Here is a 19,491-nt window from a genome sequence, read left to right as displayed (position 1 = left end):
TTTACCCACTAACTCATAACCTTTGGGTATCTGGTAATGTCCGATGCTGCCAAGTTTTCCCATAAGAGCAAGCAAGCTCAGCGTGCAACAGTGACAGTAATCTTTGTAACAGACAGTTTTAAATATTATACCTCTCTCTTACACAACAGGAACACTTTTCCCAGCCTAATAAAAAAAAATGAAAATATACTGAAAAAGCTTAGAACTATCTAAAATATGTATTTTAAGCCAGTCAGGAAATGTTTACAGTGATTTAATTTTTATTCTTCATGCCTACAGACACCTACATGTGTTTACACATCTATACTTCAGAGTATTTTATCACCTCAGTCATAATTTAGAATTTTTAAAAGGCATGCAATGCAAGATATTGCAGCTGATTGCAGTCTATTTCTATCACTCAAAGACTTTGAAAACATAAGCAGTGTTGTATTCCTTATCTGCTGTATTTCCTTCTCTTTCTGTATTACAATACATTTTGCACCCTGACAGAGGATTAATCACCTGATGGGAATACCACAGACTGCAGAGATCTGCTGGGAAGTATATTTCTGAATGACTTCACACTAGTCAGAAGTTCATGATGCCTATGATTTATTGTCTCTGGTGAATTTCTCATTGCTGTTGAGAATTTAAACTAGTTCAGCTGCTCCTAGTGATGAGGCACAGAAGGCAAACACAAGGCCACAGTAACGTCTGTGAAGCTCAAATTTGGAAAGCAGCTTTTCCAAAATACACAGAAAATGATGAATTTAGACCTAAGAAGAGCAGCTTACTTTTCAGCTGTTTCTACATTCCTTTCTGGTTCTGCCTTGAAGCCTTATACGTAGCAAAAAAGGTAGAAGAACTGAGGCCAAAACCTGAAGTCGTCCTTCAGCTTTCATCACATTTTTACATGGCAAACTACCTCTAGGTGTAATTCCATGTAATAAGATACACACATGGAAGAGCAGAAGAGAAACGAGCCCAAGATGGCAGGACTGCTCTTTGGCATGTTCAGGAGGTACCAACTGGAAACTGAGAAAGAAAGCAGCTCAGGTAACCTACACTGTTGGACAGATGGGGTTTATATACCCAGGAGGGTCGAAAGGCTCAGCTGGATCAGTCAAAAGCAAAGGCAGATGGCAACATGATACAAGTTCTACCTTGAATAAGGATTTCAGGTACAGAGCTCTGATCAGAAGAAATGGATATAGATTGGCTGACATCGCTAAGAATTTCAACTAATTTTTAGAGCAATTTGTTTCTCTAAATATCTTCCTCATTGTCCATTTTTGATATTCACCACTATGCCTTCTCGTCAGCGTTGTATATGGTTAGTAATTTCTTTGGGCTCATGAGTCATTAAAACCGGCGCTTTTTCATACAAAATAAGCACTTAATATATTGCAATCTCTAAATATACTTCAGTGAAACATACACAACATCTTTTTTTGGCCCAAAAAGACTTTAAAGGCTGTCTTCACTCTGCGATGTTACAAAAGGATAATTGCAGTGTTTTAAGTGTTAAAAAGTAAAACACATTTGATTGTGCAAATAAGCAAGGGTCTGGCTCCTGACTGGTTTGCCCCTGTGTAAAGGGGCATAAACCCCTACCATTCTGATGTGAACAACTGCAAATGACAATGCGAAGCAAAAGGACTGGAAATCTAAAGTTATCAACAAATGAACCAAGCTAGTGAGTCAAGCAGCTATTTCTCTGCAGTGTTATTTATACAAATGTGAAAGACTTATAAATTTGAGAACACAATAAAAGCAGAGAGTCAACCCGATGCTTAACTTAAGAGAAAAGAAAGAGAAAAGAGCAGCACACTGGGAGATGAATAGGTTCGGCTTTCTTCCCTCTGTCTTTCCCCTACGGTCGGGATGTGCCTGGCCTCCATTTTGAGAATTTATGTGTTCCCCTGAAAGAAAGAGAGGTTTCGTCTCCTTCCAGCTATCACATTCACCTCTTTCAGAAGGTTTGCTTTGCCCAAATTCTTTGACAAGGAGTGAGTGAAATCGCAACCCCACTGAAGTAAGCGGGAAATTTGCCATTCACCATAACAGAGCCAGGATTTCACTCAAAGTTTATATCTGTAGGAGACCAGACTGAATCTAGTCCAGTGTTTGTGAGTGCTTTGAAGTAGAGAGTGTTGCAGCACTGAGAGTATTACTATTATTATTATTGCTAGTTGAGCACATGACAGAGAAGAAAAGTAGAAACCTCAGAGTGAACTGGAAGGAAATACTGATTCTGAAGATCTTTCTCAGAGGTCAGTACATGACATTTTTCTAAACAGTTTCCTTTAAAAGTGTCTAGTAAAATTCTCTTTCAACCTAAGTACTTTCTTGGCATGTTAATCAGAAGCAGATCTTCCTACCAAGTCCAGCCATCCTGACTGAAAACATCCTATCTTTTCCTTTGCGTACTTTGCCTAGAGCTTTATTATTGCTCTCTGAGGATTAACTGAAATACTGTATGGAGAGCTTCAAATGTTTTCAGAAACACTGCAAAAGCCCAAGTGGGAAGGGAGAAACAACAGTTTCTTTTCAGCCTGTCTATTGGTTTTCTGAACTACAGCGTGGCCTTTGCACTTCACTGGCCCACAGAAACATGAGCCTGGGACTCAGTAAATGCTGGTGATGATAAGCTATTTCACTACTTGTGGCTGTCATATATTTGTTACCACCAGACAAGACAATGGCTGATCATCAAGTGAAAAAACCTCTCTCCCATGATCTCATTAACTAGTTCATTCTGCCACAGACTCATTCAAAATTCTTCTCAAGTTACATGGACAACACGGCAGTCAGGAAATGTGTCCGCTGCTACCAAAGGAACCAGCTTTTGGGTCTTGGCTGTCATTTCACCCCAGTATCCTCAGACCACAGTCACTGCAGTTCCCCCAAATTTCTTGCTCATTAGAAAAGAATGCTCCCTGTAGAGTTCAGACACCCAGGGACAGATTTTCGACTGGTGTGAAACGTCAATGCTCCGTTAACCTCAGGCAACCCAAGGTTTTAGGCTGCAGAGGATTTATCAGCAGCTCGGCAGCTGTGAGACAAGCACAGCGTTAGGTCAGAGGGTGAGGAGGCCAGCAACTGTGATTCAGCCATTGGCACAGTCAGTTCAGATGAGAATTCCCAACCACAGCCTACAAAAGGGAGTTGTTACATCTTGATTAATTTCAAATTACACTGCCTTCTTTCAGTCTCTACCTTTTTTGGTTATCTCCATGCACAGCAATGGTCCCAGTGGTTCAGATCTGCACGGTCAAGTTCTTTAGTCTGATCTTAATCCGGTGGCCTGTGATGGAAACTGTGACAAATTATTGCTATCAGTCAACTACAAAGAAAGAACAAGCTTGCATAGTCTCCTAATTTCATCCATGGCACTATAATCCAAATAAAGGCAGTGATAGAAATAAGCTATTAAATACTTCGCTAAATATTTAGGAGGTGTGATTGCAGCTAGAAAGAAATATTAAATACCATGAGCTAAGAATTTTCTGAAAACAGTTTCTACATCTGTTCTTGACACAAGTGTCACTCAATAACAAGCTATTGCTGCTGAGTCACAGCACATTAGGTTTAAACTGTGCTTGGGAGACATGACTGCATCTTCTCTGGGCACCATGCTCAATTCATGACTGAGATTCATATTTTTAAATATGTGAGACAAAGCTAGATTCTCGGTGCAGAGATCTCAATGTAGGTAGGCTTCGAAGTTATATGAAAACACTTCTATAAAGACATATCTGTGTAGGAAAAAATCATGTATTAATAGCTTTGACTCAGCACTACATCAGTGCACCTATACAGTTTCTGGAATGGAGTCTGGAATGGAGCTGGCTTCTATATGGACAACTCCTTTTCCAGCAGAGGAGATCACATCTATCTGCATGCAATCATGTCAACACCTCGCTTGATGCTCATACAATTTGTTTTCAAGAAGTCTGTCAGTCTCTCAGTACTTTGGAAACTGAGACAACTTCTTTGGAAGTTGAAATATGGATGTAAATGCCCAGCTTTATAGACACAGATTTTAAAGCATTGGCAGTAGTGACTAAGTATAGTAACGCAAGCAAAATAAAAAATAATATATTATTTTATTATAATTTTATTATATAATAATATAAGTATTTGCTATAAAAATATATATGTTCCCTATTTAAGCTTACCAATATAAAATGCTAGGTTCGGATGTATTATTTCAACAAATAAACACATTCTTAAGGGAAGATATGACATGCTTTTCCACCACTCATCACAAACCCAACAGCTGCATGTGTTCAGGACAGTTCATATCACACTTAGCTCTTAGTGCTACTTTTCAAGGCCTGTGACATAAAAAAGAAAGTAACTGAGCCCACTCTCCTTCCTTAGGAAGAGACATATCACTGCACAGATCAGTACTTCCTTCACACAGTACTGCTCTTAAGCATCCGTGTGTGACCTCAAGAACACAAATAGGTTTTTTACACTAACAGAACAGGCAAGGGGAGAAATTAGAAAAGAAGAAAGCCAGACAGATTTCTATCCGTCCCTCTCTGCCCTCACAAACCACACAAACTGCTTGGGCTAGAGAGACTTAGCAAAATGGATGGAGTTTGCAGTCAGCAACCTAGTATTTTACCCTTCTCTGAAATCAGTGGTAACACCCTTGCAGATTTTAGTGGGATCAGGATTTCGCTTGCTTTATTTTTGCCTGACAGAGGAAGCCTAACCTTTTACTAAACTAACTTCTTAATGAGGCCACTTCTCCCTTTGCTGACACTTAGGGCAGTGAAAGACTTAGTGCTGCGAACAGCCCTTTGATGTCCCAGCCCTCCACAGCTTCCAGGCCCATCCTGCCCTTGGGGGTGACACCTATGTGCAGCCCCATGACTGAACATCACCTCTCCACATGCCTTCCTGGCCTTCCCCACCGCTGGGAACACACAGGCTTCCTCTCAAAATGCATCTTGCCTTCTCAGCAGCTCAGAAGGCCTGTGGTGGGTCGGCTCCACTGATCAGCTGGAGATCTTGTTTAGAAGGTTTCTTTATGCTGTTTATGTTGCTGTCAAGTCAAGCTCACCACAGACCTAACACTGCCACCTCTTTGTTTACATACCTCCACTCCAGGACATTTTAACTCTCCTCTACTAACACTGCCCAGTGTGTGAGGGTGCAGCGTCTTTTTTTTATTTTTATAACTTTTGTTAACCACATTGCTATAAGATATTCATTCAAATTCCACCCAGATAGACCTCTTTCTGTCAGCATTTAATTATGCTTGCATTCCTCTGTAAATAGACCGTTAGCCAAAACAGAGCCTGTTATAGAAGATAAGGTCACGCACATCTTTACAAGAAAATGAAGCTTGGGAATCTTCTGTACTTTTGACAGGAGTAACTTTCTAAATGCAAGAAAAAATGTAAAGAACTGAGCATTTTCTGCTGGGGATAAGTAGTGCTCAGTCTGCCATTATGAATCTTTCTTAAAAAGCTTAAGAGGACATATTTAATATGTGTATATAAAGTATGTGCATGTAAGACTAAGACTACAAGGTCTTTTCAGACTTCTCTTGAAAAATAACGTACAGTTAAGATCACTCTCTTTAAAGATTCACAGCTCAGGAAAGATTTCAATCAAGGTTTTCTCACAAGCTGGGTATCAAATTATTTGACAGTCTTCTCAATTTGGCTCATGTATGTAAACATCTGGAGAAACATTATGTTCTAAGTTTAACCACAGATTTCATATCATAAGATAAGCATACACTTTAAATCCTCATTTAAATCCTAAAATACTGAAACCTCATAAATTCAAATGGGTCCCTGGTCTTCCAAGTATAAATGCCCATTTCCCTTCTGAATATGTTTAGAAAAACAACATAATCCTTCAAACAAGAATATCAGACCCCACTGTATTTAATAATTTTTGCTATAATAGTTTATACGAATCACCCAAGTTCTTTCTTCTGAGACATCAGCGGAAAATCAGTGCAGAATTTGGCTCACCATATTTTCACTTGTAGATGGCTAGATACCCTAAAAATGTTTCACAATGAAGGTGATAATGAAGTGTTTGCAATTAACTTATTTTATTGCTGAGTACCATCCCAGTACTGTGATGTAATTCACTTGTGCCATTTGACCTAAAGGTAACTTCTGTATTTGAAGCCGAGATGTGTTCTCACAGATCTGCCCTGTTACCTCACATTGCCTATTGCTGCATTAGAGAGTGTGTAAATGATTTACATGTAAATGATTTACATGTAAATATAAAATCAATTTTATACAAAGCACTCTGAACAAATGTCTTCTACTATATGCTCTAAAAGACCACATTTTATTTGGCTGGAAATGCTTTGATAAACAACAGATCTCATTGACTGCAACACTGAAATGCTCTAATGAATTTTTAATGTCTTTAGTTGTTTAACTGGATCTTATTACAAAGAAGCTGAAGACACAGAAGCATGATGTTTCCTCCACTGGCACATTTAAGAAATCAGTAAAGGCATGCCAAGAAAATGTTCTGCTTTCAAAGCAAGGCTCAAAGACTGAACTCAGGGGAAAAAATAAAAAGCATGTTGTCGTGGTTTCTAGAATTAAACTATTGCTGTTGATTTGATTGTTGATTTGCTACACTTTTTTCTCTCCTTTGCCTCACTGCTGGTATGATATCACATCTGTAACTGGCTGTCAGGTGGCAGAAATTGATCGCATTTGGAAACAAATTAAAGGTCGGAGTTCTCTGATTGCACAGAGAGTTGAAGGGAAATTCTCCTATTATAATATATTTGCCATTTCCCTTTGCAGTTAAAACATTATTTTCAAGATGATGCTGCGCTTCACTGATCGCTACTATTGCACAGGCCGACTGACAGCTGAAAACTTTCCTTCCTGTTCTGTGACCCTGTGCTGATTAACATGATTGAACTGAGAAAGTTCACCTTAAAAATTTTCCTTACGTCCTCCATTGAGTGCTATTGTATTATCAATGTCTCAGTGTCTGCCGCAGATTTGAAATCTCACATGCAGTCCTGAGCAATAGAAACCCAGGCGCATTAAAACAATAAATTGTTACAGACTCCTCAAGCATTCTGCTCTTTGTCTGGCAATCCGATGTGCCTCAAGAAGCCTCCCAGCTTGCCTGGAGGCTTTCCTTGTTGGAAAAAACTTATGTATTATCATCACCAGCAAAACAATGGAGTTGGCTGCAGGCAGCGTGGTAGCAGAGTACACAAGCAGAGAGAAGAGTCCCTTGCAGAGCAGCGATCGTGAGGAGTGTAATTCAACCAGGTCTGCAGAGCGCTAATGAACGCTGGGGTTGCTGTGCCAGTGCTCCACTCAACAGGCTGCATCTCCTGGCAAAGTGACAGGGTTGTATTAGTGTTGGTCAGAAAGCCAAGCTACTTGCTCATTTTCCTCATGTAAGGAGGAATAACACAGCAGGGATAGAAAGAGCTTCAAAGCATGCAAGGACATGAGAACTTCTTCCATATAAAAAAAAATAATAATAATAATTAAGAAAAAGGTGCTCCTTCTTGCAATGCCTTTTCTGAGTACAGTGAAGAAGGTTCCAAGTTCACCTGCCCATACATTTTCTTGAATGAGAAATAACACATAGAAAGTGGGTGTCTCCTTCCCAGAACACACTCCAGAGTGTTTAAATATGTACCTCATCCTCCCCCACATTTGTTTGTTTTATCCATCTGCTATTGCCCCATATTTGATTATGAACTGAAAGCATTCTCCTGGATCTGCACTCTGAGCTTTTTAAACTGAAGTGTTTGAATAAGGCTTGTCACTACAGGAAGGACGTAGAGGGCATCACATTCCCCAGCTGCCTCCCATCACCCTTTCCCCCTCCCTGCACCATGGAGCCAGCAAGCAGCTCAGATGCAAATGGAGAGAGCTCTAAGCAGCTGCTACCTCTTCTATGTTCTCCTGCTGAGGAGTTTCTATGCAGGGCACGAAGAGAAGAGTGGCTCTGTTGCTTGCCTTCAAGTGAGCTGAAGGACCCTGAGGGCAAACAGAATGGTTCATTGGACTCTGTCTAAGCATACAGTGGCACATTAGTAGAGAATGGATTCCCCCATCCTACACAACCACGATGCAGAGGCAGACCAATATGTGAAAAAGGGTTCATGTGGCTCCCCTATTCTCCCTGCCCCAGCCACAATGCCTGGTTAAAGGAATTATGCTAATTTTTCCCAGATGAGTATCCCAAGAAACTGTGCACTGTACTACAATGTATTTCTTCTGGAAGTGTTTGCAGAAGCAGGATGTTTGCCGTACCCTAAAGTTAGGAAGTCCCCCCTTTCAGAGGACTTTCCAGGAAGGGGCATTTAGAGGTGATTTCCACTCCCTCTGCACTGTCTGAAATGACATATGAACTAACCTGTTGAAGTCTTGGGCTAAGAAGGAGCTTCTCTGCTCCAAGTGCCCTGCAGAGCAAGTTTGAAACTCTTCTGCTTGGCCTAGAGCGTATCTCTGCACCACTGCCAGAGTGTGACAAAAGCCATCAGGCTGCGTGGCAGCCAGCAGAGCTGAGAACATCTGCATTTCTTGTGCACTGTTCTCAAGAGAGCAGAACATAAATCATTTAAATGTATAGACTGTTTCTTAAGAAGTTGTTTGGTATTTTTTCCTGAATTACTCCAATAAGCCATTTGCATTTGATAATTGAAGTGATATGGGGGCTGTTTCAGGTACGAAAATTGTTGCTTTGTTCTTCACAACATGAGGGAATTTCATTTTAAAAACAGGTTTTCAGTTTCAGAGCTTTATAACCTGACACAAAACACAGCACACACAAACCACCCATGCTTTGCATTTGGCCATTTGCAGAGCCCAAAAGCAGCATGGAGCCGGCTGACAGGGGGATTGGAAAAGAGTTTCTGTGTGGGCTTCTGCTGCAGCCAGATTAGAAGAGGGAATTAGAGACAGGGTGCGGTTCCCACCTAGAATGCCTCTCCGGCAGTTCACAGACCTTCACACTGTCTTATTAACACACGCTTCCCTCTCTCCTTCCAAATATGCAAACTGCACCCTCTCCCAGGTCCCTCCTTAGCTTAAGGGTGCTGGCATGTTCTCTGCTGACTTTCTGGAACCCAGGGATTTCCAATTATTTCCACATCCTCCTCCTGTTTCTCTTCTGGCTGTGGTGCCTCTGGGCTGCCTGCTCAACTTCCCACTCCATGGGTCTGCAAAGCAAGGGCAGAAAGGCCAAAAATTAAGAGTACAGAGTGCTATTTGCACAAGGCAGAAGGGAAGAGGATCAAATAGAAATTGCCTGGGGCCAGATCTGCTTATTCTCTCTATCTTGCCCTTTTCTCCAAAAAGGCAGCCTTCATGTCTACTCAGGTTCTCGTTAAGTTTCCTTAGCTATCTTTTATTCAGCATCCAGCTGTCTCTCAGTTCTTAGGAAGAGAGAAGGAGTGTCTTCTTTGCCTTTAGGCACAAAAGGCTCCATCAAGGTGAGGTACAGGCAACATGTTTTATTAAAGCATGTGGCATAACCCAGTGCAACACATCTGAGAAGTCCTGAACATACTATTGCAGTGTTTGAAATTACTGCGTTAGGTGACATCCTCCCAGATCAAAAGTTGGTCCAAATCTCGATAAGTGATTACTGTAGAGCCTGCACCTCTGACCTGCCCATCACTTAGTCTAGCAACTCCCTCACCCAGTGACCAGCCTGGCTCAACTACACAGCCCTAACTCACTCCCTTGGCTTTCCAGTGCTTGCTTAACTACTCTTCTGTCTTGCAGTATCTCACAGATATTCCTCACTCCATACCTTCCAGACTAGAAAACTGGTGCCTATAGGCAGTCTCCACCAAGACGTTCCCTAGCCAAGGCTACAAAGGACCTCCACTCTCTTGCATGCTGTGGGTACTACTCCAAACAACCCCCTTCACCCTGTTCCCAGGCCAAGTATTGCAGGGAAGGAAGGAAGGAAAAGGAGATAGCAAACTGACTTATTGTTTGCAAGAAGGGTGGGGGAAGCATAGAGAAAAGCTGACCTGAGCTGCAAAGCTCTTTTAGTTTCCTCTTTCTCCTCTAAGGATGATTCCTGTTGGTATCACTCTTCCCCACCCACTCCCCTACTGTAATTTAATTCCTGCCCTTAAGGGAAGGAAAAGAACTGTGCCTACCTTTTGCAGAAGTCCTGGTTTGATGCTTTTCTGTAGGAAGTCAGTCAGCCAAAGCCACACTTCCCACTGGCAAAGCTGGGAATCTTGCATGCTATAGGCTCAAGATATTGATAGCAGGGTAACTCTTTATATGCCTATCTATTAGATTGACAGAGTAAGAAAGTAGTCAAGCATTTATCTGGTTAATTACTCCTTTCATTTTCTACATTATTCCTATTTCAAAATCTGTATGTATACATTCGTGAGTCCTAACAATAGCATGTTTGTGTGATTCCAGCTGACCAAACAACAGAAGTTATTTATAACTACAGATGACCGGACTCTGCTGTCTTTTCATTTATGTAATTTTCCTTAGATCATTCGTTGGAAAGTGATCACACTTTCATGTTTCTCACACACAGAGGCCCTGTAGGTTAGCACACAGGAGATTAACCTTGGCAGTCTTCACCGCTGGGTTGCCTGAAGAGGAATTCCCGCTGCAGCTGTCCCAACCAACAGCCCCGAGGGGCCAGGGGGTTAAATAACTGTTCTCAGTGCCACCACAGGCAGCAGGTGTCTGCCATGGCAGTACGGATGACTTTCAGATATAAAGCTTTGTAAAACTGGTGTTACTTTATGTTTTTTGTTGTTGTTGTTTTTTTTTCCTTTTGCCAAAGCTCACTGGCATTGTAGTGCAATGGTCAGTGCCAGAGAAATTCCAGAACAAGTGAGTGGGATATTGATAAGTGACATTAATTAAACAGGATAAATCACCATAAAGTGAAGCATCTTCTTAGACAGTAAAGAGAGGCACAGCATGTTCATCCATGTTAAGAGAGCAGCACCTCCTATCCACTTAAATACCATAAATTCAGAAATATTTTTAACATTTTCAGATGCTTCTCCCTGTACAAGCTCAAATGGGAACAAGCATAAATTTACGTGACATTTGGGACATCAAAGGCTACCTCTTTGAAGCCATTCTACCTACAACCTTTTCACATTACATGGAAAGCTTACAGTAGGTAGAGCACTTTCTATAGACCCTTCACTAGCTTTTAATGTTATCCAAGGCAAATTCATTCAAACAAGCACACTATAACCAAAGAAAAAAAAAAAGGCAATTTGCAAAATCCCTTGTTTCTATTTAGTAAGTAGGGCAGTTCTCCACAAGGCTCCTACAAGAGAATTGAAATTTAGAAGAGACAAGGGACACAAATGGAACTGCAATGTCCAAGGTCTCCTCCTAGGGTTGCACAGATTGGGAGCAGGCAGATAGAGACAGCAGCATATTTTACAATATACACTGTATGAAATAGGCCTCACTACTAATCCAAGCAGAGACATACCCAGGCAGAGCAGATCTACCAAATAAAGCCACAAGATCTTTTCCTTAAAATAGAGAGTATTAAGGAATTTGGTGATTAAAAAGACACAATAAAACTCATAGCTGGCAGTAAACAGGACAGAAATGAATTTGTGGAGGTTGCATTCCTTCATCTTAAAGCAGCACAGGCCTTCTTATTTGGTCCAGCCAAAATACCAGAGAAAAATTTATTCAAACACTCAGAAGAAAAAAAGAGGTCTTCTTTGGGGCCTTTAAATGTTAACCCACACTGACTAGGCTGTGTCCATGCAACTGAACAGCAGCCCCGTTCTCCAGAACAAAAACTTTTCCTACTTCCCATCTTTTCCTTTTGATTTTCTTTTTTATTTATGGGAAATTTAGGCATTTTCTGAAGAGTTCAGAAAAGGGAAGCTGGCTGGTATTGGGAATTTTGATATCACAGGCATGGAATCCCACACACTTTTTAGCCAAGTGTTTCCATCCCTCTGCATACGTGACTCTTCCCTCAAGCTAATGATGTTCATAACCTTTTGCCCTTTCCATGGCATCATAGCTATTTAGTAATATTTACTTTTTTTTTCCCGTCTTGTAAAATGTGTGACCCCGTTGACTTGCTAGTTTGTGGCTGATCCCCACGTAGATCAACGCAGACTCAAAGAGTAGTTCACAGGGTTTGTGTTCTCTGGCTACTTTCTTCCAAGTATGTTAGTCAATACCCGGCTCTTGCTCCCTAAGGAAAAAGACATCCAAATGATTAGGAAGGAAGAGGAGGTACCACAGCTTTTTGAAGCTGTTGTCTGGTGCCTTTAGTCTCAGGCACTAGTCTCACAACTGAATTTTCTGGAAAAGCTTTTCTCTTTTGAAAATCAGTGCCTTCTGGGCTAATACTGGGAACATGTACTTGGCACCATATCCAACACAGGGTTCTAATTAGCAGCCAGTATATAGCACTTCTGTTGACCAAACAACCAGCTGGGTTTATTGCCGAGGACCTATTCACAATATTAGTGTCTACTAAAACTAGACATTATTTTAAGTGCTATATGGTCTAGGCCTGCTAAAGTTCTATTCTCTTTCTCATGCCTGCTCACAAGAACCATGAACCATTGGCTAAAGTGCCAACATTCATCAACAGGTTAAAGACTTCCTTTAGAGAAGAGCAGAAAAGATTCAGCTGCAGTATTTACATCAGAAAGAAGGCTGGAGGTACTTTTATCCTAATATCAAATGTAGAATAGTATGAGAATGATTTTTTTTCACCATATATATTAAAATGGATGACTGTCCAGAAGAGTTGAATCAATGAATCAACTTAGGAGACTATACTTTCAGTGAGAGAAAACTGTGTTGCCTACTGACTGTTGAGAAATCATCTTCTAGAGAATAATGAAAATTTAAGAATATAGTTTGAATTTCTTTGCATCCTGGAAAGTCTGTACTAAAAGAAAAACTGATTTGAAATATGCACACCTAATTCTTACTGAGTCCAGAACTGTGTCTGTAATCATACGTGCTATATGATATTTATTTTGTCAGGAAACTCTGGGAGTATACGGCTTCTATATTTCAAATCAGAAGTGTCACAAGCCTGACAAAGCTCCACATGGTGCTGTGTGGGTACCTCAGAAGCTCTGTGCTTTGTGACGTTTCTCTTCTGTGTGAGGTTACCTGCAATCTCCACCTCTGAGGAAGGTCCTTTGTGGCTCCTACTGCCTCTAGCAGACTCGCATAAGGGATCTGAAATACAGGAGCATAGTGTGTGAATAAAACTCCTATTATGTCTCTAGTGCACTGCATTTTCAAAAGTGTGAAAACTTTCTTAGAAATCTCACAGACTAAAAAAATGTATAGAATGAAGTGTAATACTGACCCTTACTCCTTCTTTTAACCTTGAACAGAAAAAGTAAAGAAACAGTCAGCTTGGGAAAGCTTACAGAAAGAAATACATTTCTAAAATGTTTCTAAACAGTTTAGACTTTACAGAATTTCTGCACTCCCTGGTAACCTTTACCATGGCAAAGTCACCATTGGATAGCCACTGATTTTGTAGTGAAATCAGTGCTAATGCAGTAATTTTCAGGTGACTGAAAGAATTCTAATAAATGAAAACATGCTACATCTGGAAGTCATGTGTGATGTGGAGACACTACAGAGAAAATCAGCAGTAGCCAGACACCAGGAGGAGCACAGGGTAATTATACAGAATTTAACACACATAATTCCCTGCCTGTATGGATCTCAGGTGTTAAAAATGTAACTTTCAGTCAGGGTGCTGTTGCTGCTGTTGGGATTTGACATTGCCAGGTCAACTTTTAAAACTCAGCCCAGCTTTCCCAGACTTCTTTCCTGGGAAGCAAGAAGAAAAAAAAGAGAGCTGTGGGATGGAAGCTGTAGAAAACAGGACCTCTGTTCTCCTCCAGGATGCTCACACTATGTAGCACACTGACCACAGCATTGCTGCTGGAGACATTCCTGAGGAGCCCAAAGGAATGCAACAAGTGTCTAGTAAAATACGCTGGGATCTCTGCAAGATTCAGGCCAAGCATTGAACTTTTTCTCCCTGCAACATTGCTGCCCTTTGTTCTTTTGCTTGATAAAAACCGTAGTCATTCTTGTCTGATGGGTTACAGCAACATATAAGCTGTTTAGGCTGTCCATCATATATGATGAGAGCTGCCATACAGGTTTGTGTAGCGCTTCTGCCCCAGCTCCAGCAGTCAGACAGGAAACCGTACAGGACAGCATTACAAACCTCTTTAGGATGCTTGTTCTTGTATATCCCTCATCCACCACCATTACTAACACTGCAGATCCATCCAATTTGGAAATACGAGTTCAAAAGCCTTACCACTCTCTCTGCTGACTACTATGCAGCTGCTAAGCTCGTGTTTGATATGCTTATGTTAAGGGTTTAGTGTAAATGGGGCTTATTTTGCATAGCTGTCTGAAAATGTCTCCCCCATCCCCTTTTCAAAAATGGGCAAAGGACCAAACACTTCTATAAAGCTTTTATTTAAACTATAGTCTACAAAAGACCTCAAATCTTCTAAGCCAAAATAGAACATTTTTGGAGAAAGGCATTTTTTTTTCTGGGAAGATGTTAAATTGTAAAAAATTCTGAGTTTAGAAGCATTCAGATAGTTCTTATCACTAAACTCAACTGAAAAGAGAAGAAGGCAATTCTGCATTAATTATGCAGCTTCCAAATGGTTATAGGTTCCTTCAATGATGTGCCTGATGCAGCCAGTACAGTGTAGATTCTTAGTAGAAATGAGGATTAGTAACAGCATTGCATACACTGATGAGTTTGTAATGTACCTCAAATTTATTTTGGTCTCAGATCCAGCATGAGAAAAGAAAGAGCTCGTAATTTCTTGATGAAGTAATTTAGTGAATGGGGGGCAAAAAAAGTAATTTAATGACTGGCTTAAAGAATTTATGTGACAGCAATGTAGTTCTTTCACACTCTGTTACACAATGTGTTCGTTTTTTTATGTCTAATGTTTTAACTCAACTTGTCACGTTGCTAAACCCAAGATGTGGAGAAGACTCAGGGCCTCTGTGACAGAGAATCTGACTTCAAATTAAAGAATTCCTCCTTTGCTGTTTGGAATCAGAACTGGTAGGTGTAGCTTTTCCCAAGTATTTTTCACCCTGACCTTCGTGAGAGTACTTAGGCATTTTCTAGCAGCCAATACAGTATCGCAGCAACACTTGCACTGGGCGGGACTGAAAGACTCCAGAGACAAGGTGGGGAATGGTTTGAGCTGGGCCCAACACAACACCGACCTGCTTTTCTCAAGGCAGTCAAAAAACCTGGTGATGAGGGCCACACGCAGAGCTCAATCAGACCACCTAAAAGGATGCTAGGTCACCCTAGGAAAATGCCACAGGATAATCCAGGACCACAGGTGGCTGGAATCTCAGTTTGAATCTACCCATTGAAGTCATTAGGAATATTCATCTCCAGCATTGGTGAATCTGGTTTTCTTTAGTTCCAAGACCTGCACACCCCTCTGCAGAAATATTTAATAACCATTTAGACATTTCTGGCCCATGGTTATTCTTACTCTGCAGCACAGATTGCATTCAGAAGCTCTTGTTTTTCAGGTGTTGAAAATCACAGAAGAAGCTGAAAATCAAGGATGAGAAGTAATATCTGGTGTTATTACCTCTCTTCAAACACCATATTTATCTTTTAGGCAGGAAAAAATGAAGCACGAGACATGAGTGAACAAAGCCCCTTTACATCTCAGAGAAGATTGCATGGGAATTCAAATGTCCTGGTATAATTCACAGATTCCTGAGTTCACATGAACAGCAGCAAAAGAGGAAAATTGCTCCATATCCTGTAGAGAGGAAATGAAAGGTATCAGGAAGAGAAGAATGTGCTGTGTGGTGCGAAAATGCTGTTTTGATTCCTGATGCTAAACATCTGCCATATTTTTGTGGGGAATCACTTGACTTAGTGAGAGAATAGCATCTTCAGGATTGTGCAAAGGTTATTCCAGACTCGAGCTGTCTGAATTGGCAGCTGTGGGAACACCCACAGGAAGCATGGGACCCTGGAAGAAAAAGTGTAGGAGTACATCCTGTGGGGATAGATAAAAGTCAGAGCCGGGCTATGGGAACCTCTTCAGAACAAACAGGCAAATACAGTTTCACAAGTCAAAGTCCCAACTGTTTGTTTAGAGTTTTTTTTGCTATTTGTTGTTTTTATTTGGATTCCACAGAACACAAAAAGAAAAAGGATCTCAGGAAAAAAATAATGAATGAAACCTCAGAAGTTTTCTTTATTTTTTGGTGTGAGTTCAAGTGCTTTGTATGCAGTATGACAGCTTGCTTCTTTTGCGTTGCAATAGAATAATGCTATAATATACCTATTTCTTGTCCACCAAGTTTGATAGTCTGTCTCCACACACAGTCGATAAGAGCAGTGGTAGAGCAGAGCTATCCATAATTTTTTCCCTGTCACCGTTTCACAGAAAAATGCCTCTTCTCATCCAGATGAAAACTTATAATTACCTGCTATAAAAATGTTGGAGAGGAAGAGTAACAATGGGAAACAATTCATCCATTTACTAGTTTTTAAGTGCTCCCAGTCACTGAAATCAAGTAGAAACTGTTGTCATGCAAACAGGTGGCTTCCCATGAATACCAACAGGTAGCCAAGAGACCCTCTGCCATCAGAACACACAATACCTTGTACTCCCATCACAGTAATGTGCTGATCTTTCTTCTTAACTTTATAAGCCCTGCTCAACAAAGTTAGATTAATTTATTTTTATTTTATCTGGATGACATTTTCATTTAATATTTGTGCCTAATATTTTTCTCAGTCTCTCAGCCAACTTTCTAGTATTTTTATAGACAATATCCTGCAAAATCAATCCCCATAGATCAATTACACATTATGTCAATTATTATTTCCCCTTATGTCTGAACATTCCTAATTTCTGTATCACTGAGAAGGCTGGACAGAAGTTTTAAGTTTGCTTTCTGCCTACTATTTATTTTTTCCTGTGTGACACATGCTATATGTTCTCTTGTTCTTCATAAGTAAATAATCCTGATCTTTTCAATTTCTTCCTACAAAAAATAGGTTCTCTGTAGTTCTCTGATATTTCCACGACCTGCCTGTAGTTTGTTTTTAGTTCTGTGCCTGTCTTTTTTTAGATGGGTTTGCTAAATAATCAAAATGAGGACATTTAATGCCCTCCATGTGATTGTCTACCCACTTCTAACACGCAGTCTAATAAGCAATTTTTTCTGTCACACACTCAGAACAGGCATTCACAGTGTTGTCCATGAAGACTCCTAGATCTTCTTGTTTCCCAGGGGGTTACTACTACATTCAGAACTCATTCATATGAAAGAATAATTTAAATTGAGTTTCCATGTCAGGAAGGAAGGAAGGAGGGAAGGAAGGAGGGAGGGAAAGAGGGAAGGAAGGAAGGAAGTAAAGAAGGAAGGAAGGAAGGAAGGAAGGAAGGAAGGAAGGAAGGAAGGAAGGAAGGAAGGAAGAAAAGAAAGAAAAGAAAGAAAGAAAAGAAAGAAAAGAAAGAAAAGAAAGAAAAGAAAGAAAAGAAAGAAAAGAAAGAAAAGAAAGAAAGAAAGAAAGAGAGAGAGAAAAAGAGAAAGAAAGAAACCAGCTCAGTAGAATTTTAAAGAAGTAAACATTTTACAAGTTATCATGCAGTGTGGAGAATTGGTGACCATCTCTCAAAGCGCCTTTTGATTCCCCAAATGCTGATGGGAAATATTCTGGAGGCACAAATAGACTGCAGATGTTGGAGAATACATCTTAGAATTCTACTGAACGTATTACCCTACTGGGAGGCTGTTTCGAGTCTCCGGGGACATTCCTTTGAGAGCCCAGCTGATTGTCTCATATTGAAACAACATGTCCAAGATACATTCCAAGTAAAAGAAAATAGAACAGGGGTACTCTGACCAAATATAAATCATGGGGCTAAAGGGCAGTTTATCTTCCTTCTTTCTACCATTCCTCTTCTCCCCCAATGAATACTCCCCCCAGGGAAACAGACCACTGGGTAAGTGGCTGCCAAACATGATGACTCAGACATTAGGCACTGTCCCCAAGTGCTTCACAGATGGTGTCTGGATGGGAAACCCAGAGCTTTCGGCACCATAAGACTTGCTACATTTTTCCTTCTCTTTTTTTTTTGTAAATTCACTGCAGCATTACTTCTGATCTCATGACAAACCGTTACAGCACTGTTGCCCCCCACAATGAATTCTGATCCTGACCTTATAACAACCAGTGTCATTGGCACATAAAAAAGATAGGAGAGAAATTCTAGCAGACCTAAGGGAGTGGGAAAAACAAAGCTAAAATAAACATATTATTTAAAAGATTATCCTGTGTCTAATTGAAAAAGAAAAAAATACTAGAATACATTTAAAAGGAAAAGATTCTGCTGTAGAAGACAGGCATACTGTGAGGTACAGTACATTAGCACAATTGCATAATAGTAGGTACTAAGAAAGAAAATGTTCTTTGTACAGTTTTATTGGTCTGGTTCCTTTTGTGGAATCCTGTTTGTTTCAGTAAAATCCTGTTCCTTTCAGTTTGCTTTATGTTCCCCAAAGCTAGGACATCTTGGGATGCACATCTGGACATGGGCAAGCCTGAAAGCAACAGCATATTTCTGTGTTTCCCCAGTACTGTATGTTCACATTAGACACAGGGAAAGGCCTCTATGAAAAAAAGAAAAAAAAACAGCTATTTTTCCTCCCATAAAGAGAAGCTCAAGAAAAGCCCTGTAAAGGCCTGCAGATTATGCATAATGAATGAAGCTATCACAACTGTAAACAAAACTTATCATGGGAAATGTGAAATAGCCCTTCCTCTCTCTCCCCCTCTCTCAGACACACATGCTCACACACACACAAACCCAGCTGCAAAGGATAAAAAAGGAGGAATTGCACATTGAGAAGAACCAGGTCCAGCATGTATTTCTTTTCTTCCTCTTCTTGTTCTCTTTTATTTTGAAGGTTTGCCACCAGTATCATCCATAAGAAATGAAAAGAAATCGTTCACTTCAACTGGAGAGGACAAATAACTAGGCATTTTTGTGGGTTTTGTTATGTTTCAGAGGTTATGTAGCAATTCATTGAATTTCTCCCATTTACACAAATTCAGCTGAGTAGTAATTGCATTTGAATCAATGGAGTTATTTGAGCATGTGTATAAATGAGAGAAAATTCAGACATTTCACATCCAGATTCAAAGTAAAAGGTCCCAGAATTAAAAGCAGCAACTCTCAGGTCAGCCAGTTTCTCTGTTATTTGAGAAGGAGCCTCTGATAAAAATTGATAGCACTATGCAGAGCCAGTGTCCCTGAGCCCCAGGTTTTATGAGCTTCATGAAGTCCTGCAGTTCTTTGCCTGGTGGACCTGGAGCCAGGGCTACAGACACTGACCACCAGGAGGTTCCTCACTGGAGACAGCGGCTTGATGGGGTGCTTCAGAGCCATTACACCTGGAAACACACTTCTTAATGGCCAGT

General features: G+C 40.5%; 1 long non-coding RNA gene across 4 annotated transcripts in view; it reads right to left on the bottom strand.

The window, feature by feature from the left end:
* The window catches only part of LOC110359098 (uncharacterized), an 85,599-nt gene that overhangs the window by 47,609 nt on the left and 18,499 nt on the right, over positions 1-19,491 (bottom strand). The window contains exons 2-6 of one of the 4 annotated variants that reach the window (XR_010470558.1): positions 15,709-15,808; positions 13,128-13,196; positions 12,031-12,189; positions 10,133-10,270; positions 3,202-3,301 (exon numbers count right to left, since the gene is read on the bottom strand). This is a non-coding gene — a long non-coding RNA (uncharacterized LOC110359098). Of the gene's footprint in view, positions 1-3,201; positions 3,302-10,132; positions 12,190-13,127; positions 13,197-15,708; positions 15,809-19,491 lie in introns of all 4 variants that reach the window. The other 3 variants (XR_010470557.1, XR_010470559.1, XR_010470560.1) reach the window with 3 other exon arrangements.

This window comes from Columba livia, chromosome 2 (genome assembly GCF_036013475.1).
Source record: "Columba livia isolate bColLiv1 breed racing homer chromosome 2, bColLiv1.pat.W.v2, whole genome shotgun sequence".
Taxonomy (NCBI): Eukaryota; Metazoa; Chordata; class Aves; order Columbiformes; family Columbidae; genus Columba; species Columba livia.
The sequence above is the reverse complement of the archived record's forward strand: the minus strand, read 5'-3'. Positions and strand labels throughout refer to the sequence as shown.